The sequence below is a fragment of the Ascaphus truei genome, unplaced genomic scaffold (genome assembly GCF_040206685.1).
Source record: "Ascaphus truei isolate aAscTru1 unplaced genomic scaffold, aAscTru1.hap1 HAP1_SCAFFOLD_1985, whole genome shotgun sequence".
Taxonomy (NCBI): domain Eukaryota; kingdom Metazoa; phylum Chordata; class Amphibia; order Anura; family Ascaphidae; genus Ascaphus; species Ascaphus truei.
Genome location: NW_027454892.1, coordinates 9,567 through 33,969, shown reverse-complemented (window position 1 = coordinate 33,969; position 24,403 = coordinate 9,567). Strand labels below are relative to the sequence as shown.

At 51.6% G+C, this 24,403-nt stretch overlaps 1 long non-coding RNA gene across 3 annotated transcripts; it reads right to left on the bottom strand.

Annotated features, from left to right (window-relative positions):
• Positions 1-7,061: 7,061 nt before the first annotated feature.
• LOC142477137 (uncharacterized) lies at positions 7,062-23,524 on the bottom strand. 3 transcript variants are annotated; one of them, XR_012792190.1, is made up of 3 exons: positions 23,362-23,524; positions 17,813-19,484; positions 7,062-7,077 (listed from the first exon to the last, which is right to left on the bottom strand). It is a non-coding gene; the product is annotated as an uncharacterized LOC142477137 (long non-coding RNA). The 3 variants fall into 3 exon arrangements; XR_012792189.1 differs by lacking the exon at positions 7,062-7,077 and adding an exon at positions 7,285-7,369; XR_012792188.1 differs by lacking the exon at positions 7,062-7,077 and having other exon boundaries at positions 17,672-19,484.
• Positions 23,525-24,403: the final 879 nt, after the last annotated feature.

The following is a 24,403-nucleotide window of genomic DNA, read 5'->3' as shown; positions in this document are numbered from 1 at the left end:
TTACAGGGGGCTACATACAAATAACAGATCATGGGAATAAGTGCTTCAGACAAAAGTTACATTTCGGAAGAGTCCCTGCTCCGAAGAGCTTACAATCTAATTGTTAGGAAGAATGTACAGAGACAGTAGGAGGGCGTTCTGGTAAGTGCGTCTGCAGGGGGGCCGAGCTTCATGTATCGTGTGTATAGTATTAGCCACGGGGCTACTCATATGCTTCTTTAAGCCGGTGCGCCTTAAGGTGGCTCTTAAAGGTCACCCAGAGTGTGGGGCAGTCAGTGAGAAAGGGTTAAGGCGGGAGAGGGCTTTACATACAAAGGGGGTACAACGCAAGAGTCGGGATGGTGCATAGGAAGAAAATAGGGCTGAGATGTGAGGAGGGGCAGAGGAGTGTAAAGCTTTAAAAGTGAGGAGGGGAATTGAGTGTGAGATGCGGGATGTGACAGGAAGCCAGGAGAGGGGTTTCAGGAGGGGAGACGCTGAGACAGATTTAAGAAAGAGTGCAGGGGCGCGTTTGGAGCCTGACAGGGATAGTCGGGTTTGTCTGAAGCTCCCTAAGATATACATTTGACTGAGTAATACCAGCCCAAATTCGGACAAAATAATAAATAATTATTTGCTCGGGCCTCCTCCCACCGGGTGATCCCACCCCGTGTCCAGTGACCCCACACAATATGTCCCTTTAAATGATATGGATGTGTGTGACTGCGCAGCCACTAGTCCCGTGTGAGTACTCTGTTGGTGACCACTTGTTGTTACTGGTTACCTGCCGAGCGCTCCAGTGCTCGGGCCTGCAATGGCTTCACAAAGGATCAGACAAGCTCCCACATGACATCCAGGATCCACCGCGTGGTGATCCGTCAGGGGCGATCCCACCCTGAAGATAGTCCAGCTCTCTTTAATGGCGGAGACTTGAACCCAAGTCTCTCCGCAGGAAACGCAGCGTCCGCTGTGTCCCCAACTATCAAACAGCTAATGGGGCAGGGTCCCTAACCTAGGGCCTGTCCCTATAGCACTCAGCTACTGGTGACTCAGGGCTATCTGGGGCCTGGGGGATGCTGGCCTAGTGCAGGGAGTCACTGACTCCTGCACCCTACCTCCTTCCCTTAGCTGCTCCGGGTCACCAACTGTCACCAACTGCCAGCCCGCGAAATGTATCAATCTCCCTGCAGGGACATGCTGCCGCCCTATTGGCTCCTTTGGGTCCTGTGACTCTGTCCCTGTGCACCCTGGGGGCCTGACTGCCCTGTGAGTACCCGAAGGGGCTCTGAGCCCTGACAGGGGACCTGGCTACACTTGCGATCGCGGGCTATTCGTGCCCCCCTGCAGGACCACCCTTGGGTTGGGTCGGGGGGACGAGGAGGCAAACACCACGGGAGCAGAATAAAAGTGAGTGTCGAAAAAGGCAAGTGACATTGCGGACCACCGAGCTCCCAGTACCTCCTAACACACGCGGCCGATCCTACAAAATGGCCGCTGGGCACCAATAAAGAAGATAAGAGCTAGCGGCTATAGGCGGGAGTGGTCTACGGCTATCTGCGCCACCGGGGCTTTCAGACTTGCCTCCCATCTAAGGGCTGGGACTGTCGGCGGGGGGGGTTTGATGTGCAAGGGGGGGGGTTGATGTGCAAGGGGAATAGGGGTTGATGTGCAAGGGAAGGGGGGGGGTTGATGTGCATGGGGGGGTTGATGTGCAAGGAAAGGGGGGGTTGATGTGCAAGGGGGGGTGGTTGATGTGCAAGGGAAGAGGGGGTTGATGTGCAAGGGAAGGGGGGTTGATGTGGAAGGGGGGGTTGATGTGCAAGGGAAGGGGGGAGTGGTTGATGTGCAAGGGGGGGTTGATGTGCAAGGGAAGGGGGGTGGTTGATGTGCAAGGGGGGGTGATGTGCAAGGGAAGGGGGGGTTGATGTGCAAGGGGGGGGGGTTGATGTGCAAGGGAAGGGGGGTTGATGTGCAAGGGGGGGTTGATGTGCAAGGGAAGGGGCGGTTGATGTGCAAGGGGGGGGTGGTTGATGTGCAAGGGAAGAGGGGGTTGATGTGCAAGGGAAGGGGGGTTGATGTGGAAGGGGGGGTTGATGTGCAAGGGAAGGGGGGTGGTTGATGTGCAAGGGGGGGTTGATGTGGAAGGAGGAGTTGATGTGCAAGGGAAGGGGGGTGGTTGATGTGCAAGGGGGGTTGATGTGGAAGGAGGGGTTGATGTGCAAGGGAAGGGGGGTGGTTGATGTGCAAGGGGGGTGATATGCAAGGGAAGGGGGGTGGTTGATGTGCAAGGGGGGGTTGATGTTCAAGGGGGTTGAAGTGCAAGGGGGGGTGATGTGCAAGGGGGGGGTTGATGTGCAAGGGGGGTGATATGCAAGGGAAGGGGGGTGGGTTGATGTGCAAGGGGGGGTTGATGTTCAAGGGGGGGTTGATGTGAAAGGGAAGGGGGGGTTGATGTGAAAGGGAAGGGGGGGGTTGATGTGCAAGGGGGGGTGATGTGCAAGGGGGGGGTGATGTGCAAGGGGGGGGGGGGTTGATGTGCAAGGGGGTGTTGATGTGCAAGGGAAGGGGGGTTTGATGTGCAAGGGGGGTGGTTGATGTGGCAAGGGAAGAGGGGTTGATGTGCAAGGGAAGGGGGGTTCATGTGAAGGGGGGGGTTGATGTGCAAGGGAAGGGGGGTTGGTTGATGTGCAAGGGGGGTTGATGTGAAGGAGGGGTTGATGTGCAAGGGAAGGAGGGGGGGTGGTTGATGTGCAAAGGGGGATGATGTGCAAGGGAAGGGGGTTGATGTGCAAGGGAAGGGGGGTTGATGTGCAAGGGGGGTGATATGCAAGGGAAGGGGGGTGGTTGATGTGCAAGGGGGGGTTGATGTGCAAGGGGGGTGATATGCAAGGGAAGGGGGGTGGTTGATGTGCAAGGGGGGGTTGATGTTCAAGGGGGGGTGATGTTGCAAGGGAACAGGGGGTTGATGTGCAAGGGGGGGGTGATGTGAGGTGCAGGGGGGGGGGGATGTGAAGGGGGCACCCAGATAGGCACTTGTCCCTCTTTGTTGGAAGTGCTGCTGTTATTCTCCTTTCTGGAGTCAGTCCTTGAGCTCAGGACCCAGCATGGGCACCTGTTTAAGGGCCTGTAGCAGGGCAGAGGAGTCCATGGGGGACACGTCTGGTGAGGGGAACTGCTGAGACCTGAGTGTGTCTGGACTCAAATACCCTGAGTGGGCAGAGGCAGAGTGAGACAGCCCAGGGTACAGCATGGGCAAGGTTCCTGGATACCAGCACTTTTCCAGCATGGGGAAGTAGGCAGAGGCAGAGGGTGGTATTAGGTAAAAGGGAAGGCAGACAGGGGGGTGAGGCTGTAAGAACTCATTGCCGGTGGTCGCTGCTGCTGAATCGGGCCTCCTCGGTGGCCTCCATTCTGGGTCTTTTTGTCCGGTGTCTCCTCTTTCATTTAACTTTTGTCATCTTTGTACAGAACTCTGTAAATTGTTAGCTTCATTACAACATTCATATGTTATTTCCCCCCTTTGTTATAGTACCTGCAGTTGACCATCCAGGCCCTCCAAGAAGATCTTCGAACTCAGAGGGACCTTAACCACCTTCTACATCAACGTGACGTCCAAAGCCATCAATTCCAGATTGTCCACTTGTAGTGTATAATGGCATTGTCTAAAGAGCTCTGCATGTTTTTTTTATTGGATAATGTGTATCTCAGAAGTTAACTTTTGGGTGGCAGGACAACAAATGTCCATGATATAAATGTCCAGCGTGAGACACTTGGAGAATTTGCAACCTTATATCCATGCTTCGCTTGCATGCACGTAAATTCTTTGAATACAGTATATGTGAATGTCTATAACAACATTTGATTATATTGTTAAAAAAATAGAGGGAAAAATTACTCCTGTTCAGACTAATTTATCGATGGCAAGGCATATTCGAATAAAACTCCCAGCAAAGTCAGGGTCAATGTTCTACAATTACTGTACAAACATTTTCATTCGATAGTTTTGCAAGCTGTTGCTGATGCCAAATGTCGTTTTATTGCGATTGACGTCGGAGTATATGGGAAGCAAAGCGATGGTGGTGTGTCAGAGCATCCTCACCGCTCAAGTTAATCGAACAAAAATCATCAAGGTAACCGGACAAGATGCCTCATGTACTCGTAGCAGATGAGGCCTACCCGTTGCTGAAGTACCGCATGAAGCCGTATCCTAGAAAATCGTTTATCAAAAGAGGCCGAAATTTACAACTACAGACTATCTAGGCTCAACCGTTGTGTTGAATGTGCATTCGGTATCATGTCAGGAAAATGGAGAATACTCTTAAAATCTATAGAAACATCTGTGCCAAATGCCAAACATATGGGAAATGTGTCACTGTACTTCACAATGTGGTCATCGATTTAGAAGGGTCTGTTGAGTCTTCTGTTATCGATTCTGAAGATGTAATTACTTGTTCTCTCCGTCGAAATAAAGCTAATAATGTAACAGGGAAAATGGCAAAATGTATCCGAGATTCGTTCAAAGATTACTTCAATGCCGAGGGAGCAGTGCCATGGCAAAATGATGTGTAATAAAATACATTTCCATGTGAAAGTCAGGGAGGGGGGGCGTGAAAGGCATGGAGGGGGGCGTGAAAGGCAGGGAGGGGGGGCGTGAAAGGCAAGGAGGGGGGTGGGGGCGTGAAAGGCAGGGAGGGTGGTGGGGCGTGAAAGGCAGGGAGGGGGGGTGGGGGCGTGAAAGGCAGGGAGGTGGGGGGGGGACGGGTGCGTTAAAGGGCAGGGAGGGGACGGGGCGTGAAAGGCATGAGGGGGGGCGTGAAAGGCAGGGAGGGGGGGCGTGAAAGGCAAGGAGGGGGGTGGGGGCGTGAATAGGGCAGGGAGGGGGGTGGGGGCGTTGAAAGCAAGCGGGAGGGGGGTGGGGGCGTGAAAGGCAGGGAGGGGGTGGGGGGCGTGAAAGGGAGGGGGGTGGGGGGCGTGAAAGGCAGGGAGGGGGGGTACGGGTGCGTTAAAGGCAGGGAGGGGACGGGGCGTGAAAGGCAGGGGGAGGGGACGGGGGCGTGAAAGGCAGGGAGGGGGGGGCGTTAAAGGCAGGGAGGGGACGGAGGCGATAAAGGCAGGGCAGGGGACGGGGGGCGTAAAAGGCAGGGAGGGGATGGGGGCGTGAAAGGCAGAGGAGGGGGACGGGGGCGTGAAATGCAGGAGGGGACGGGGGGCGTGAAAGGCAGGGAGGGGGGCGTGAAAGGCGGGGAGGGGGCGTGAAAGGCAGGGAGGGGGGCGTGAAAGGCAGGGAGGGGACGGGGGGCGTGAAAAGAAGGGAGGGGGGGGTGGGGGCGTGAAAGGCAGGGGGGGCGTGAAAGCAGGGTGGGGGGTGGAAAAGCAGGGAGGGGGTGGGGGGCGTGAAAGGCAGGGAGGGGGATGGAAAGGCAGGGAGGGGGCGTGAAAGCAGGAGGGGGGTGGGGGTGGAAAGGCAGGGAGGGGGGTGGAAAGGCAGGGAGGGGGGTAGGGGCGTGAAAGGCAGGGAGGGGGGTAGGGGCGTGAAAGGCAGGGAGGGGGGTGGAAAAGGCAGGGAGGGGGGGTAGGGGCGTGAAAGGCTGGGAGGGGGGGTGGGGGCGTGAAGGCAGGGAGGGGGGTGGGGGTGTGAAAGGCAGGGAGGGGGTGTGAAAGGCAGGGAGGGGGGGCGTGAAAGGCAGGGATGGGGGGGCGTGAAAGCAGGGAGGTGGGGCGTGAAAGGCAGGGAAGGGGTTGGGGGCGTGGAAGGCAGGGAGGGGGGTGGGGGGCGTGAAAGGCAGGGAGGGGGGCATGAAAGGCAGGGAGGGGGCTGTGAAAGGCAGGGAGGGGGGCGTGAAAGGCAGGGAGGGGGCGAGAAATCGTGCAATCCACGACTGTATCCGCCTCTCCGAGCGTCTGAAAGCAATCCAGCGTTCCTGGTGTGTGGCTGAAGAGGTGAGGGACTCCCTCCTCTCAAACGGAAAAGAAGAGCAAAAAATTGAGTTGGAACATACCTATCATACAGGGATGAGAGAGAGAGACAGAGAATGAGAGAGAGACAGAGAATGAGAGAGAGACAGAGAATGAGAGAGAGACAGAGAATGAGAGAGAGAGACAGAGAATGAGGAGAGAGACACAGAGAGAGAGACAGAGGAAAGAGACGAGAGACAGAGAGAGGGGACATAGGGAGAGAGAGACACAGAGAGAGAGAGACAGACACACAGAGAGAGGAGAGAGAGGAGAGAGAGAGAGAGACAAAAGTAATATACTGTATAACCATTATACCGTACCCCCCTAGTATTCGTGTAATCATTGTCCCACACCCCCTATTACTCACGCTTTGGCAATACTGAAATGTTCTTTTGACATGCCAATCAAGCTGATTTGATTTGAGAGACACAGAGACACACACAGAGACACAGAGAGAGACAGAGATACAGAGACACACACAGAGACACACAGAGAGAAACAGAGACACACAGAGAGAGACAGAGACACACAGAGAGAAACAGAGACACACAGAGAGAAACAGAGACACACAGAGAGACAGAGACACAGAGAGACAGAGACACAGAGAGACACACAGAGAGAGACAGAGACACACAGAGAGAGACAGAGACACACAGAGAGAGACAGAGACACAGAGAGAGAGAGAGAGAGACACAGAGAGACACACAGAGAGACAGAGACACACAGAGACACACAGAGAGAGACAGAGACACACAGAGAGAGACAGAGACACACAGAGAGAGACAGAGACACAGAGAGACACACAGTGAGAGACAGAGACACACAGAGAGAGACAGAGACACACAGAGAGAGACAGAGACACAGAGAGAGACAGAGACACAGAGAGAGAGAGAGACACGGGCCTATTTAGTAAGCGTCGATAAGGCTGCGTCTATAGTATTTCAGACGGAGGGAAGGCACACACGCTGCAATACACTTGCTGAAGCCTGAGCTTTTTATGGCTTTGCAGGGTATGCAGCGGGTGCGATTGGGGGCGTGGCAATAAATATATGGAGGCGTGGCAATGACATTCCGGCGCGGACGTCACTTCCCTACCTCACATCCCGATCCACCGGCATTTTTTCAGATGCAGCATCTGAAGCACTGTGCAGACAAGAAGAAAAATGCACACAATGCGCACCAGAGATTAAAATATAGTAAATTATTTATTAATAAAACAAGAAATAACCGAGGGGGATCCAAACCCACCCTCAGTACTTTCTTCTCGTTGCTATTGCCACACTATACGTCCTGACGCCGGAAGGGAAGTTGGTACGCGACCAAGACGAGACACCGGATTTACAGTGGAAACCACAACATACCACAGATTGCCGGAGGACCACACTGCGAGGGGCGCAGCCTATCGAGTTTCCCGGTCATCGTCCAAACTCTGGAGCTGCGGATTGACCACCGGATTACCACGGAGCACGAGCCTGTCTCACACAATGCTTTTACCAAACGGATGTTTGTGAGTTTGCTATTTTTATCTTGTCCAGGAAATGAAATTGTTAAACCGAATTTACACATGGAGCGGGCGCTTTCTCTTCTTTTTTTTTGTTTAGATATCTATCGAGGAGGTGGTTGTTTCCTGAAGAGAGCTGCCAGGGCTCCAGAGGATGCCCGAATTGGATCCTTTTATGATTGAGTTATAACATAGCTATTAGAGCTAGGTTTCTGGATTTTTTATTGTGTTTAGGCATAGTGTTTATTATTATTTTATTACAGCTACTTTTTAGTAATTGCACTGTTATTAATTCTGACCACTAATTCTCACTGCCATTATAATCTCTCTCTAGCCACAACCAAATTGCTATATCAGCTATATTATTTATTGGTTATACCAGGGGAGCACAAACTTTTGCAGCTCGCCCCCCTGCCTTCCCTCTGCTGGTGCTCGCGCCCCCCCTTACCTTGATGCGGCGTCACGTGACCTGCAGCGGCATTTGACGAGGGTGACGTCACATGACCCCGCGGCATAATTTAACATACTGTGCTATATGTATGCACACACAGCTGTCTTTTACACATACAAATACTGTTTTTCCATCCCTATACACCAATAGGGACCACAAAGTATCCACACACACTTTTAGTTGTGCTACAAACTCTCACATTTCCACACCCACCCCACACCATTTATATCCACTCCCACTCCACACACACCTTTTGTAAAGCACTGTATATACTGTGGGCTCTCCATTCATTTTCATTCACACTGATACACATACACACTCTTTCATCACTTGCTTTCAGGAACCTTTTGACACCTCTAGGCATAAAACACATCCACACTGGGGGAAGGACCAGCACAGATAACATTCCAAGAGACACTGTTTTTAAGTATACCTTTTGCTTGCTTCATTCATTGTAACATCGCCGGAAGAAGAGACCAGTGTATCTCGAAATCTCGCACAAATAAAAGCATTTCGTTAGCCACAGAACGGTATCATCTATTTATTTTTTGATTATTGAAGCTCGGCTAACACGGTACTGATACCTCTATATATATTGCGCGCTCACACACACATATAACGTTTTATCCAACTTTTTCATTTATCATTTGTAGAGAAAATGAACAATGCCGCCAGAAGTGCTATTTTTCAAAATGTAACATCTCTACTAATTAGTGTAAAATGATACTTCATATAAAGCAGGTTATGGGACCCAGTATAAAATGACCTTCATGTAGCTTATCACATCCCAGTATACTGTATGGATACCTTCTATTATCACAAGCTGCTAACATGTGACAGGGCTCAGAGTCTGAGCCCAGAATGTGACATACTGAACATTCTCATTCTAAATTTAAAAAAATATTGTGTTGATTTCTGACCTGACTGCCGTGGTTACAGCTCAACCACTCTGTTCTACTGTATGTCACCACTTTCTGCCACAACTAGCTGACGGTGGATCTGCAAGGAGTTCAACGCTCATTGGCATCACATCTGTGGCTTGGTTGACGTATCTTTTCTCCAGCTTTTTATTGTATTGTTTTTAAATAGATTATATTTATTTAGTTGAATAGATATTTATTTAGTTGAATAGATATTTATTTAGTTTAATAGATTATATTTCTAAGTTTAATAAATTATATTTCTTAGTTGAATAAGTTATATTTCTTAGTTTAATAAGTTATATTTGTTAGTTTAATAAATTATATTTCTTAGTTTAATAAGTTATATTTGTTAGTTAATAGATTATATTTGTTAGCACAGTAGATTATATTTACTAGTATTTAAGTCTCCCCCTCAGTGCCCCATTAGGACCCGTGCGCATATTTCACATCTTTTCGGAGTCGCTTATTTTTTAGACCCTCGGAGCCGAAACCTAAAGCTAAGAAAGTTCGGATCAAGAGGAGCCGCACAGCTTAAAGACAGAACATTTCCAAGGGAGATGGAGACAATTTGGGTAAGATCTGATTAAAGGACAACCTTTGAGGAAGGAAAGGGTGACGGGGGAGTCTAAGAGGGGGGTGAGAGAGCAAGGTGGTGTGTCAGATTGGGGCAGAGCAAGAGAACGCACAAATGATGGGGATTTGCTGCAAACCAAAAAAAAACCAATAAGTAGTGATACTTTTACCGGTGCCCCTTAGTCTCAGGGAAGACCGGCATTTCGTCCAATGGATACAATATGATTGATGGGAAAGGGCACACGGATTTGAATAAAAAAAGATAATTTATTGTGCCACAGACTACAATGTTTCGGCTGCTGGCCTTTCTTTGCTGGATTTAGTGGGTTTAGCCACTTTACCTGAGAAAGACCAGCAGGCCGAAATGTTGTTGTCTATGGCAGTGCAAGAGAAAACAGGTTGGGGGGGGGGTGGGTTCTCGCAAAGTCGCCGACCCATGGGTGAGTGTCTCCGGTGGAAACTAGTCCTGGACCCCGGGAAAGCTGTCTGTGGCCCATACAAGCTGAGTAACATGTAGAAAGGACACATGTATGTTCAGAATGAGTTAGCATGGTATTTTGAGAGGCACCATAGCAGGTCAGTGCAAGTCAGTGCAGAGCACTGCAAGGTCAGTCAATATGAGGAAGGGTCCGATGGAGGAGTTGGAGGGTCCCAGAATATCTCTTAAAGCAGGGGTGCGCAAATCGAGGGGCACGACATTTTCTTGGGAGGAGGGGCTCGGCGCTTACAGAGGCCCCTCGCTCTTCCCCACAGCATTTAAATTAAATGCCGGAGATCGCGCGCAAGGCCTCTGTAAGTTCCCTTTCCTTGTCTCCGGCGGCTTCTGGCGACAGCAACGTGGCGTCACATGATATGGCATTGCCATAGCAACGTGATATCACATGACGTCGTTACATCAGAACGTCGGAGACAAGGTGGGGAAGGTGGAGGGGGGAGCAGGGGGAAAAGGTTGTGCAACCCTGTCTTAAAGCATTGTCCTGCATACAGATCAGAGGCCAAGAATGGATATGGATATCCGATGTGAAGCCGGAAATAAGACAGAAAAGACCGTTTCGGGGGAAGAAGGTGAGTGATGAAATAGCCGTCACTGTGTAACTCTTCCAATTACCTGCAACTTCATGCAGAGAAATAGCAACGCTTGTTTTTAACGTGCTAAGCGCCTAATGGGGAATTCAACTGCTGAGAGGTTAAGGGAGTTACTCACCAAACTCAGCGACGTTTCTGTGTCTCTGTGATAACTCCCCCAGGACATGCCTGAAAACCAGAGGTAACTCAATGTATTTTTGATAAATAGAAACATGACCTTCTGGGGAGGGGTATATAATGGCTACTGGGCCTGGTGAGGTGGGTATAACGGGTACTGGGCCTTGGGAGGGTTGTATAACTGGGTACTGGGCCTGGGGAGGTGGGTATAACGGGTATTTGCCCTGTGGAGGGCGGTATAACGTGGTATTGGGGATGGGGTATAAGTGGCACAGGAGCTCTTGCGATACAGAGTATCACTGTCCCTGGTTACAAACACGTCATGTCTCCTGCAGATCAGGACACGCACGAAGGTGGTGCCCTTTGTGCCACCAGACGACGAGGCGGGCTACGAGGCGGACGACGAGGCATACGACAAAGCGGGCGTCAAGTGGAACAATGAGGTGGGCTACAAGGCGGCCGATGACGCAGACGTGGTGTACGATGACCATGGAGCATACAACAGGTGTGGCCGGATCTGCTGCTTCACCTTTTTTAGGCGGAGAAGACCCCGGGAGCAGGTAGGAGAATACGAGAGGTGCGGACAGATCTGCTGCTTCACCTTTTTTAGGCGGAGAAGAAGCCAGGAGCAGGTAGCAGAGGAGCCAGGGCGTAGATACAGGGGTATTCTAGGGGCCCTGAGAAGTTGGTTTGACCGCAGGAGAGGCAGATAAGATCAGGAAGGCTGCGGGAGGGGCAGGTAGTAGAGGGAGATAGGGATATTGGGCGTGAGAGGGAGAGAGAGAACAAGGAGCAGGGCCGGAGCACGGGTTTCATGCGCCCGAGGCGAAACTTAAAATTTGTGCCCCAGTTGTATAAAAAATAATAAGATAAATAAAATAATAAAATAAACAGTGGCGTAGCTATCGGGGCTGCAGGGGGTGCGACCGCACCCCAGCGCGACACAAAATAAAAATAAAAGGGCGCCAAAATACTGGATAAAAAAAAGAATAATTTAAAAAAAAAGATAAATAAATTAGAAATAATAAGAGGAAAAAATAATAATGATTATTAATGCGCCCCTAGGACCTCTGCGCGCTAGGCGACCGCCTAATGGACGGCCGGCCCTGCGAGGTATGCGGGAGGAAAAGGGGCGAATGGGATAGATATGCAGGGGGATGGGGGAGCAGGTGAGTTATACACAGGGGCACAAGGGCCCCATCACCCGCATCTCTATATACTGAGTGTGCCCCTGTGTATAACAACGCTGATCTGTGCTGCTCCATCTGATCTCACTGCGCAGTGATCCAGGGACCATCCGATCGCCATTTAATGGGGTCAGGAAGGAATTTTTTTCCCCCATTGCACAGCAGGGGTTATGTTTCGCCTTCCTCTGGATCACAGCAACAAACTGCCCTTTGTGCATGAATTATCAGTGAGATCTTTATACACCCTGCATTGGTCTTCACCCCTTCGCTGCCGGAGGGGCCTGCAGTGCATTGCTCTGCGTGTTACTATATCGCTCCGCAATGTGCTGCAGGCCCCTCCCAGCAAAGAGATTAATTATTTAAATAAAATACTCTCTTTAATCAAACCTATGTGTAGTGTCTTTTCTGTCCGTTGTATCTATTGCTAACAGCTCAGTGATTCTTCCCCAGGACGCTGCACTAGTGTCACGCTGCCAAGCCCGGGTGTGAGGGAGATTTATAGGGTCACATATACACTTCTGCCAAAACACGAGTGCAAACAGGAAGCCCCTCTGATCTCATATCTTTTATTACACAAAACGGTATCTAAAAAGGTAAAAAGAACATACATGGGATTCTGCTACAAATATCTCTCTAATTACAAACCAATTAGCAAATCATTCAGATTAGAGTCGAGCGAAAAGAAAGGGTTAAGTATCTCAGGTACAGTATATGCAGTGTAGGCTGTGTTGGAGCATTACATGCAGGGGACAACGTTTAGGGGATATAAGTAATGCTGATCTCAGAGCTGACCGGCTGACCTGCTCTACCGGCTGACCTGCTCTACTGGCTGAACGGCTGACCTGCTCTTCTGGCTGACCGGCTGACCTGCTCTACTGGCTGACCGGCTTCTCTTCTTTCAGCTAAATGACCTGAATTGTGGCCCCTGTATCTCCCAATTAAACGTTTTATTGGCATATTCTTGTTTGACTCGTTCTATACAGACATTTTTTATATATTCATTGTGGGATTTGATAACATCTGTCAGATCTCTCAGAATATCACATTCTGTACGTTTGTGTTGAAGATTTTTCCATTCTCAATTTACTTACTGCACCGACACACTTTATTCGAGGAAATACCCAGTATGTACCTGGCAGATACCTGGAATGCGCCGCTCCTCACCTCTGACAAGCCCCGTTGTGTTTGCCTTCCCAGCCTGGGTTCATGCCTGGCTGACGGGCGGCTGATCTGTTAAATGATAATGATTAGGATTTAATAGGCTGCAATGCTTCGCGTGTCTACCAGATGGCATAAATTCATGAATTGTAATGCAGTATATATATATATATACTGTGCAGTATTGCAGCCAGCGGGAATAAAATGCTTCAATCCCTGCTTGGAAAATACCTCAATGCACTCGGGCAGAAAACAGTCACAAACCTCAATACACCCGGGTATACCCGAATTCGTGGGACTAGCCGAGCTCGAATAAAGTGTGTCGCCAGTGTATACACTTCTGCCAAAACACGAGTGCAAACAGGAAGCCCCTCTGATCTCATATCTTTTATTACACAAAACGGTATCTAAAAAGGTAAAAAGAACATACATGGGATTCTGCTACAAATATCTCTCTAATTACAAACCAATTAGCAAATCATTCAGATTAGAGTCGAGCGAAAAGAAAGGGTTAAGTATCTCAGGTACAGTATATGCAGTGTAGGCTGTGTTGCAGCATTACATGCAGGGGACAACGTTTAGGGGATATAAGTAATGCTGATCTCAGAGCTGACCGGCTGACCTGCTCTACCGGCTGACCTGCTCTACTGGCTGAACGGCTGACCTGCTCTTCTGGCTGACCGGCTGACCTGCTCTACTGGCTGACCGGCTTCTCTTCTTTCAGCTAAATGACCTGAATTGTGGCCCCTGTATCTCCCAATTAAACGTTTTATTGGCATATTCTTGTTTGACTCGTTCTATACAGACATTTTTTATATATTCATTGTGGGATTTGATAACATCTGTCAGATCTCTCAGAATATCACATTCTGTACGTTTGTGCTGAAGTTTTTTCCATTCTCAATTTACTTAATATTAGTTTTTGGCATCAATTATTTATATCGAGTCCAAAATACCTTTATACAGAATGCTGTTCCCTTTAGCCCACAAATGCTGCTTCATTAAAGCCCATGGGTGGCACTCTATGCATTCTCAAACTTTTAGGCAACATCCCTAATTTCCAAAAGTGGGATTAAATCTGTGCATATTTAAATGGTTAATTTTCTTACTCAGACTACTAAATCCCTCCCCAAATATATCCGTTTCACATAAAAGTGTGTGCGCTTCTCCTTCCGCCTAACTGGCACGTCGTCCTTACGGGCGCCACTCCGTGTAACTCCACGCTGCCCTCCAGTGGCAAAAGAAATAAGATACATTTACTGTACTCGTCTGGCAGCTGATCCCGTATAAGGTGGGTAACTCTGTATTAGGGGTCTTGGTAGACTATATTTTATACTTATGTCGGATAGATGAGGAATTAATATTCCTAACGGGTTATTGTGAGAGGCCTTAGATCTTATCCTATATGCACGCAGCCCTCGCCTCTCTGACCTTGAACACATACTTCAATCTGATTTTTTGAGACTTGAAACTGGATTTCCTAAAACAAACTGATTTTAAACACTGACAAGACTGTAACAATGGTATTTGGGACCAGAGCTAAATTGCTAACGCTTCCAATGACAGAGCTTCAGATAAAAACCAACTCTAATACCATCCTAGCCCCTGTTACTGGTTTGAAATATCTGGGCATATAGTTCAACTCCCATTTAACATTTGGGTTGCATATTGATACCCTGACATCCAAATCCTATGCCAAACTTGGTGTACTTTATAGCAGGGGTGGGGAACCTTTTTTCAGCCAAGGGCCATTTGGATATTTATAACATCATTCGCGGGCCATACAAAATGATCAACTTAAAAATTAGCCTGCTATATTTGGTCAAACATTCAATTAACTGGAACTGCTTCTCTTTGGTGAGGCGTGTGATGTTAGCTGGTATTGATGATGTTGCAACTCGCAACTGGTTTTCCAGGTTTGGATGACTGACTGACTGACACTTGTGTGACTGACTGACTGACTGACACTTGTGTGACTGACTGGCACTTGTGTGACTGACTGACAGACTGACTGACACTTGGGTGACTGACTGACTGACACTTGGGTGACTGACTGACTGACACGAGTGACTGACTGACTGACACTTGTGTGACTGACTGACTGACACTTGTGTGACTGACTGACTGACACTTGGGTGACTGATTGACTGGCACTTGTGTGACTGACTGACACTTGTGTGACTGACTGACTGACACTTGGGTGACTGACTGACTGACTGACACTTGTGTGACTGACTGACTGACACTTGGGTGACTGACTGCCACTTGGGTGACTGACTGACACTTGTGTGACTGACTGACTGACTGACACTTGGGTGACTGACTGACTGACACTTGTGTGACTGACTGACTGACTGACTGACACTTGTGTGACTGATTGACTGACACTTGGGTGACTGACTGACACTTGGGTGACTGACTGACACTTGTGTGACTGACTGACTGACTGACACTTGGGTGACTGACTGATTGACACTTGGGTGACTGACTGACACTTGGGTGGTGGGTGACTACTGTATGACTGATTGTGGGTTGGTGTCTGTATTCTCTCACACACACAAATCGGAGCAGGGGGGGTGGGAAATCACACACTCTCAGACCCTCTCACTCATACACACTCTCTCACTCACTTTCAGACACTCTCTAAACAAGAATGACAATCAGCTGCAAGAAGTGGCAATTTGAGATGCATGAGGGACGGTCTGACAGCTTAGATCACACTGAGTCATTTTATGGGGCACAGATCATTGGGGGGGGTGGTGTCTGCAAAAGTTAATCATACAACATGTATTGAAGTCAAGGAGACCAATGATGCTGGGATTAGGCATCAGGCCTTGTGGTGTCCCATGGCCCTCCTGCCCTTCCCCTGTCAGGGCCCTGCATAGCTCCCTCTCCTCTTACACTGCGGCACTGCGGAGCAGGTGCTCTCCTCCGCAGCTGCTGCCCGGTGTGGGGAGGAGGAGAGACGGTAGTGAGGTGTTTCTCCCTCCGCAGACTCGTTCTTCTATCCCCCAAGCCTCTTATACCCCCTCCCCCCCATCCCCCAAGCCCCACTCCTCTTATACCCTGTCCCCCCCGGAGCGCTGCTTACCTGAGCCGCTCTGGTGATACTCAGGTCCTTCATCACCTCAGGCGGCTGCTGCCACACACAGATAGTGACACACACACACAGTAACACACACAGTGACAGTGACACACACACACACACAGAGACAGTGAGACACACAGAGACAGTGAGACACACACACACAGACAGTGACACACACACACACACGCAGTGACACACACACAGTGACACACAGTGACACACACACAATAAGCCCACCTCTGCAAACACACTCAAAAATAAGGCCTTTCCCCCCTTGGGGTGGGTAAGGTGTCTGGGAGGGGCTATAAGGGGGCATGTGGGTTACCTGGGGCCCGTGGATGGGCTGCTGGAGCTGCATAGGTAGCCAGTGCAGATGAGACTGGCAGGGGCGGAGCCTAAAGGGAGGGACACAGGGGCGGAGCCTAAGGAGCCCGGCATTACTGGAGGAGAGAAGGGAGGGGGGCAGTGCTGAGGGAAGGGGAGGCCCGGCATTACTGGAGGAGAGAAGGGAGGGGGGCAGTGCTGAGGGAAGGGGAGGCCCGGCATTACTGGAGGAGAGAAGGGAGGGGGGCAGTGCTGAGGGAAGGGGAGGCCCGGCATTACTGGAGGAGAGAAGGGAGGGGGGCAGTGCTGAGGGAAGTGGAGGGCCCAGCATTACTGGAGGAGAGAAGGGAGGGGGGCAGTGCCGAGGGAAGGGGAGGCCCGGCATTACTGGAGGAGAGAAGGGAGGGGGCAGTGCTGAGGGAAGGGGAGGGCCCGGCATTACTGGAGGAGAGAAGGGAGGGGGGCAGTGCTGAGGGAAGGGGAGGCCCGGCATTACTGGGGGAGAGAAGGGAGGGGGGCAGTGCTGAGGGAAGGGGAGGCCCGGCATTACTGGAGGAGAGAAGGGAGGGGGGCAGTGCTGAGGGAAGGGGAGGCCCGGCATTACTGGAGGAGAGAAGGGAGAGGTGCAGTGCTGAGGGAAGGGGAGGCCCGGCATTACTGGAGGAGAGAAGGGAGGGGGGCGGTGCTGAGGGAAGGGGAGGCCCGGCATTACTGGAGGAGATAAGGGAGGGGGGCAGTGCTGAGGGAAGGGGAGGCCCGGCATTACTGGAGGAGAGAAGGGAGGGGGGCGGTGCTGAGGGAAGAGGAGGCCCGGCAATACTGGAGGAGAGAAGGGAGGGGGGCAGTGCTGAGGGAAGGGGAGGCCCGGCATTACTGGAGGAGAGAAGGGAGGGGGGCAGTGCTGAGGGAAGGGGAGGCCCGGCATTACTGGAGGAGAGAAGGGAGGGGGGCAGTGCTGAGGGAAGGGGAGGCCCGGCTTGCACCCTACACTTGCTCCATGTATGAATAGGTGGGCCAAAAAACAAATCTTGGCAGAGTGACAGCACGGGCAGCCAATCAGGAGAGGGGGAGTTTTTTTTGTTTAAACCATTCTTGCAGGCTTGCTTCCCGGGGGCCGGACCAAATGATTTTCGCGGGCCGGACGTTCCCCACCCCTGCTTTATAGGAACAAATACTCCCTAAGGCCCTCATGCAGTATATAGAATAAGGGGAGTAAACCCCATGATGTTCGGTGCTCTAAAAAGTGTATATGTAGATATGGGTCAAATGCTGCACCTTGGTATACTTTGAAACTTGGTGGAAAAAAGAAAGAAAGTGATCCCACTGCAATCAATATATGAAGCGTTGAATATATAATTGAAGCAACAATTATGCAGACTTATAAACCTTAGGGGGGGGGGGCCGTTGTGCAGGGGTTCGTAAGGAGACAGGATGAGAAGCTTTGTTTAGAAACTCCTCTCCTGTACTCACGTATAAGCCAACCGATGCCTGCTGCCCTTAACCCGCCTGGTGTCTTCACTGCTTGCTCCGTTGAACTCCCGGCATTACTCCACGTGTGCGGCGCCTCCGAATGACGTCATCGCCGACGCCAGCCTGGTGAGTCCGGGAAGATTACACAGGACGCATCACGAATGCCGGCTAACCCCGTGACTGCAAGGGGAGGGGGTATCGTGGCGTCTGCTCCGTAGTGCAGGGGATCCTTAGCGCGCCCCAGCCGTGAGGGTAGAATCAGCAAAATTGAAGAAAACTTCGGCGGTCACTGCAAACGAAGGAACTCAGCCATAGATGAATTAAAATCAATATTTATTCAAATCTTGGTGCTGGACATCACAGAGATTCACCTTCTCTGACGCGTTTCATTCCGTTAGGAACTTTATCTTTACTTTGATAAAGTTCCTAACGGAATGAAACGCTTCAATTTTGCCCTCATGCAGTAAGCAGCGATAAGACACTTATCACCAGCTTATCGCCAAAAAAGCCTACAGCGATTCAGTAAGCCCAGAGAAGCTGGCGATAAGAGCAAAAATTACAGGTTTTTTTGCCAAAAAAGAAATAAATAAATAAAAATTACAAATCGGCAGACGCGCGGTGATAAGCCACTTTTCGGCACTGATCGCCAGTTTTTCAAACACGCTCAATTCTATAAGCCCTGATCAGCTTATTGCGGCTGATCGCCACTTTAAAATTGCTGTTTCTTCTCCAAATTGTCCCACCACAAAAGTTGGCAAGAAGGTGGGGTGAAGCTGCGATGAAAATAAAATGCATGTGTCCCAGAGCTGATATCCATTAATATCAGCACCAGAGACCCCCGGCATGAATCCCATGCATAAAAAATGCATTTACAGGCAACTTCATTACCGCCAAGGCAATGAAGGGGTTATATACCCGTGCCAGGCTTATTGCGGGTAGCGGGGGTGGGTGAAGGTGGTATTTGGCCCTGGGTGGGTATTTAGGCCTTGCCAGGGGGTTGCGGGATGACTTAACCTCTTCTTTACCTTAGCAGATAATACCGCTAAGGTAATGAAGGGGTTAATCCCTCCCGCTACCCCCCCACCCGGTAGGCCTAAACACACTTCCTTGGGGCCAATACCCCATTCACCCACCCCCACTACCCACAATAAACAAAAATACACATAACAGCCTCACTATCCACTCCTAGGTCCCTAATAAACCATTACAATATTCATAAAACCATTATTTTTTTTACACACAGGATTAATACCGCAGTCCAGCAGGGGTCCCCGGTGGTCCAGATGGGTGTCCGCAGGTTCCACAGTTCACTCTGGGGGGTGCCCACCGGTGTCTGGGGGACTTCGGGTTGTCCCCGCTAGGCTCCGTGGGCCTCCAGGTGGTCCCCGCGGGTTGTCCGTGGGCACCAATGGCATCCACGCGGTTGTCTGGGAGCTTTCAGGTGGTTCCCACAGGTGTCTAGGGGCCCTCGGGTGGTTCCCACAGGTGTCTAGGGGCCCTCGGGTGGTTCCCACGGGTGTCTGGGGGGCCCTCGGGTGGCTGGGGCCCCCACAGCTGTGGGGCCACCAGTTCTTCCCGCAGGTGTCCTTCGTGGGTCCTCAGGTGGTCCCTGTGGGAGTCTGGGGGTCCTTGGGTTGTCCCCGTGGGTCCCCGCTGGCCTGCTGTACCAATCCTGTATTTAAAAAAACAAAAACATGGCCTACATTTACATCAATACAGCTCCCCCACCCACCAAACACATACAGTGCAGTAATGGGCAAAATAACTATTATCCAGACACGTGGTCATCTCTCCATCTTTACTATACAGACTTGCACAGACGATAGTTGCGAGCTGTGACTCCCAGACAGGCAGAAAGCTGCAGTGATACCCAGGGGGAGGGGGAGAGACCTCTGATTGCTTCCTCCTCTCCTGCAGCATCTCGCCCAGTGTATCATCCCATACAGGAGTCACAGCATGGGGGGGGGGGGGGATCCCATCCTATATGGCAGAGGAAGGATAGCAGTGCCTGTCCTACCCCTCCTTGTCACATGGGATTAGGGCTATGTTATTGAGTGAAGGGTTGTATGTTTGTATTAGTAGGGACAAGCAAGGCCGGAGCCAGGTGGGTTTCTCCTGCCTCTGTCCTCCCTGTCCTCCTGACCCTTCCTGTAGCCGGACATACAGAATATGGATAACAGAAGGGGAAATAAAACTAAGAGGAGCCGGCAGGAGAAGGCCGTGTCATATCTATTCTTATTAAATAGTATTCTTCCCGAGCTGCACTCAGACCTCTCTCCCACACACCCACAGGACAGCCCACTAAATAGACACAGCCCCGCCCCCTATGATGTCAGCAGGACCTCCTCTCTGTCTAGGCCTGCACAGAGCCAGGGGCCTGCCTCTATCACAGAGGCGGGGCTTGGTGAGGGGGAAAAACCCATGGTCACTACTGGCGCCTGCCCTTACCAGGGCTTACTCCAGTAGTAGAAGGATAGGGTGACCAGATTTACAAAAGTAAAAACCGGGACACATTATAAAAATTTTTTATAAAACAAATGATATCACCAACTGCGCCCTTTCTCCTTTGTCTCTACCCCGCTCTGTCCCCCCTTCTCTCACACACACCCCTTTCTCTCTCCCTCCCCCCATATTCCTCTATTCTCGTTCTCCCCACCCCTACATTCTCATTCCACACTTCCCTGTCTCTCGCCCCCCTCCCCCCACTCTCTCTCTACCCCCATTCTCTCTCTCTCTCTCCCGCCCCTCATTCGCTCTCTCTCCCCCCATTCTCTCTCCCTCCCCTCATTCTCTCTCTCTCCCCCCATTCTCTCTCCTCCCCTCTCTCCCCCCTCTCCTTTCTCTCTCCTCTCCTCTCCCCTCCCTCTCATTCTGTGTCTCTCCTCCATTTTCTGTCTCTCTCTCTCCCCCCCATTCTCTGTGTCTCTCTCTCTACCCCATTCTCTGTGCCTTTCCCCCCCTCATTCTCTCTCTCTCTCCCCCATTCTCTCTCCCTCCCCTCATTCTCTCTCTCTCCCCCCATTCTCTCTCTCTCCCCCCATTCTCTCTCCTCCCCTCTCTCACCCCTCTCTCCTCCCCTCTCTCTTCTCCTCTCTCTTCCCCTCTCTCTCTTCCCCCCACATTCTCTCGCTCTCTCCCCCCTCTCCTTTCTCTCTCCTCCCCTCTCCCCTCCCTCTCTCCCTCTCATTCTCTCTCTCTCCCCCCATTTTCTGTCTCTCTCCCCCCCATTCTCTGTGTCTCTCTCTCTACCCCATTCTCTGTGCCTTTCCCCCCCCCCCCATTCTCTGTCTCTCTCTCCCCTCCCATTCTCTGTCTGTCTATCTCTCCCCTCCATTCTCTGTGTCTTCCCCCATTCTCTGTGTCTCCCCCCCATTCTCTCGCTTTCTCTCCCTCTCCCCCATTCTCTCCCTCCCTCTCCTCTCCCCATTCTCTCCCTCCCTCTCCTCTCCCCATTCTCTGTCTCTCCTCCATTTTCTGTCTCTCTCCCCCCCATTCTCTGTCTCTCTCCTCCCCCCATTCTCTGTCTCTCTCTCTCCCCCCATTCTCTGTCTGTCTCTCTCTCTCTCCCCCATTCTCTGTCTCTCTCTCTCCCCCCCATTCTCTGTCTCTCTCCCCTCCCCCATTCTCTGTCTCTCTCTCTCCCCTCCATTCTGTCTCTCTCCCCCATTCTCTGTGTCTCTCCAATTCTGTGAAACCCCCCATTCTCTCTCTCCTCCCCCATTCTCTCTCTCTCTCCTCCCCCCATGCTCTCTTCCCATTCTGTCCCCCCTCCCTTCCCCCATTCCATCTCTCTCTCCCATTCTCTCTCCCCCCATTCTCTCTCTCCCCCCCCATTCTCTCTCTCTCTTCCCCCCATTCTCTCTCCCCCATTTTCTCTCCCCCCCATTCTCTCTTCACCCCCTCTCCCCCCATTCTCAGCTCTCTCTCCCCCCCCATTCTCGGCTCTCTCTCCCCCCCCATTCTCGGCTCTCTGTCCCCCCATTCTCTCTCTCTCCTCCCCCATTCTCTCTTTCTACCCTCCATGCTCTCCCCCCCCCATTCTGTCTCTCTCCCTCCACCCCCTATTCTTGTCTCTCTCTCCCCTCCATTCTCTGTCTGTCTCTCCCCCATTCTTTGTCTCTCTCTCCCTATTCTCTGTCTCTCTCTCTCCCTCCTTTCTCTGTCTCTCCTCCATTCTCTGTCTCTCTCCCCCCATTCTTTGTGTCTCTCTCTCCCCCCCCCACTCTGTGCCCCTCTTCCCATGCTGTGCCCCTCTCCCGATGCTGTGCTTCTCTCCCCACACTGTCTCTCCCCATCCTGTGCCTGTGCCTCTCTCTGTCTCTCTCCATGCTGTGCTTGTGCCACTCTCTCTGTCTCTCTCTCTCTCTGCCTCTCCCCATGCTGTGCCTCTCTCTCCCCCCGCCCCCCCCCCCCCCCCCCATTGTGTGAGTGTGTCCCCCATTCTGGACCATACCTGCATGGGTGGGGGAAGCCATATTGAGCCCTGGCAGCAGACACCGGAAGTTCTCACTGACACTTCCGGGTCTCACTGCTAGGCTCCGCAGTTTAGTCCCGGCCCCTGCACTCCTCCATGCATTGTCTGCTCTCTGCTGCCCCCCCTGCTCTGATGGTCAAAAGCGGAACAACCACAAAAACCGGAACATTTTACAGCATGCAGGGCAGCCGGGCAGAGACTAAAAAACCGGGACAGAGGTTAAAAAAACGGGACAGGGGTTAAAAAAACGGGACTGTCCCAGCTAAACCGGACACCTGGTCACCCTATAGAAGGATAAGTAGCCCGTTCTGCTTACAGGGGGCTACATACAAATAACAGATCATGGGAATAAGTGCTTCAGACAAAAAGTTACATTTCGGAAGAGTCCCTGCTCCGAAGAGCTTACAATCTAATTGTTAGGAAGAATGTACAGAGACAGTAGGAGGGCGTTCTGGTAAGTGCGTCTGCAGGGGGCCGAGCTTCATGTATCGTGTGTATAGTATTAGCCACGGGGCTACTCATATGCTTCTTTAAGCCGGTGCGCCTTAAGGTGGCTCTTAAAGGTCATCCCAGAGTGTGGGGCAGTCAGTGAGAAAGGGTTAAGGCGGGAGAGGGCTTTACATACAAAGGGGGTACAACGCAAGAGTCGGGATGGTGCATAGGAAGAAAATAGGGCTGAGATGTGAGGAGGGGCAGAGGAGTGTAAAGCTTTAAAAGTGAGGAGGGGAATTGAGTGTGAGATGCGGGATGTGACAGGAAGCCAGGAGAGGGGTTTCAGGAGGGGAGACGCTGAGACAGATTTAAGAAAGAGTGCAGGGGCGCGGTTTGGAGCCTGACAGGGATAGTCGGGTTTGTCTGAAGCTCCCTAAGATATACATTTGACTGAGTAATACCAGCCCAAATTCGGACAAAATAATAAATAATTATTTGCTCGGGCCTCCTCCCACCGGGTGATCCCACCCCGTGTCCAGTGACCCCACACAATGTCCCTTTAAATGATATGGATGTGTGTGTGACTGCGCAGCAACTAGTCCCGTGTGAGTACTCTGTTGGTGCACTTGTTGTTACTGGTTACCTGCCGAGCGCTCCAGTGCTCGGGCCTGCAATGGCTTCACAAAGGATCAGACGAGCTCCCACATGACATCCAGGATCCACCCGCGTGGTGATCCGTCAGGTGCGATCCCACCCTGAAGATAGTCCAGCTCTCTTTAATGGCGGAGACTTGAACCCAAGTCTCTCCGCAGAAACGCAGCGTCCGCTGTGTCCCCAACTATCAAACAGCTAATGGGCAGGGTCCCTAACCTAGGGCCTGTCCCTATAGCACTCAGCTACTGGTGACTCAGGGCTATCTGGGGCCTGGGGGGATGCTGGCCTAGTCCTCCTTCCCTTAGCTGCTCCGGTCACCAACTGCCAGCCCGCGAAATGTATCAATCTCCCTGCAGGGACATGCTGCCGCCCTATTGGCTCCTTTGGGTCCTGTGACTCTGTCCCTGTGCACCCTGGGGGCTGACTGCCCTGTGAGTACCCGAAGGGGCTCTGAGCCCTGACAGGGGACCTGGCTACACTTGCGATCGCGGGCTATTCGTGCCCCCCTGCCGACCACCCTTGGGTTGGGTCTGGGGACGAGGAGGCAAACACCACGGGAGCAGAATAAAAGTGAGTGTCGAAAAAGGCAGTGACATTGCGGGACCACCGAGCTCCCAGTACCTCCTAACACACGCGGCCGATCCTACAAAATGGCCGCTGGGCACCAATAAAGAAGATAAGAGCTAGCGGCTATAGGCGGAGCGGTCTACGGCTATCTGCGCCACCGGGGCTTTCAGACTTGCCTCCCATCTAAGGGCTGGGACTGTCGGCGGGGGGGGTTTGATGTGCAAGGGGGGGGTTGATGTGCAAGGGAATAGGGGGTTGATGTGCAAGGGAAGGGGGGGGGGTTGATGTGCATGGGGGGGTTGATGTGCAAGGAAAGGGGGGGTTGATGTGCAAGAGGGGGTGGTTGATGTGCAAGGGAAGAGGGGGTTGATGTGCAAGGGAAGGGGGGTTGATGTGGAAGGGGGGTTGATGTGCAAGGGAAGGAGGGTGGTTGATGTGCAAGGGGGGGTTGATGTGCAAGGGAA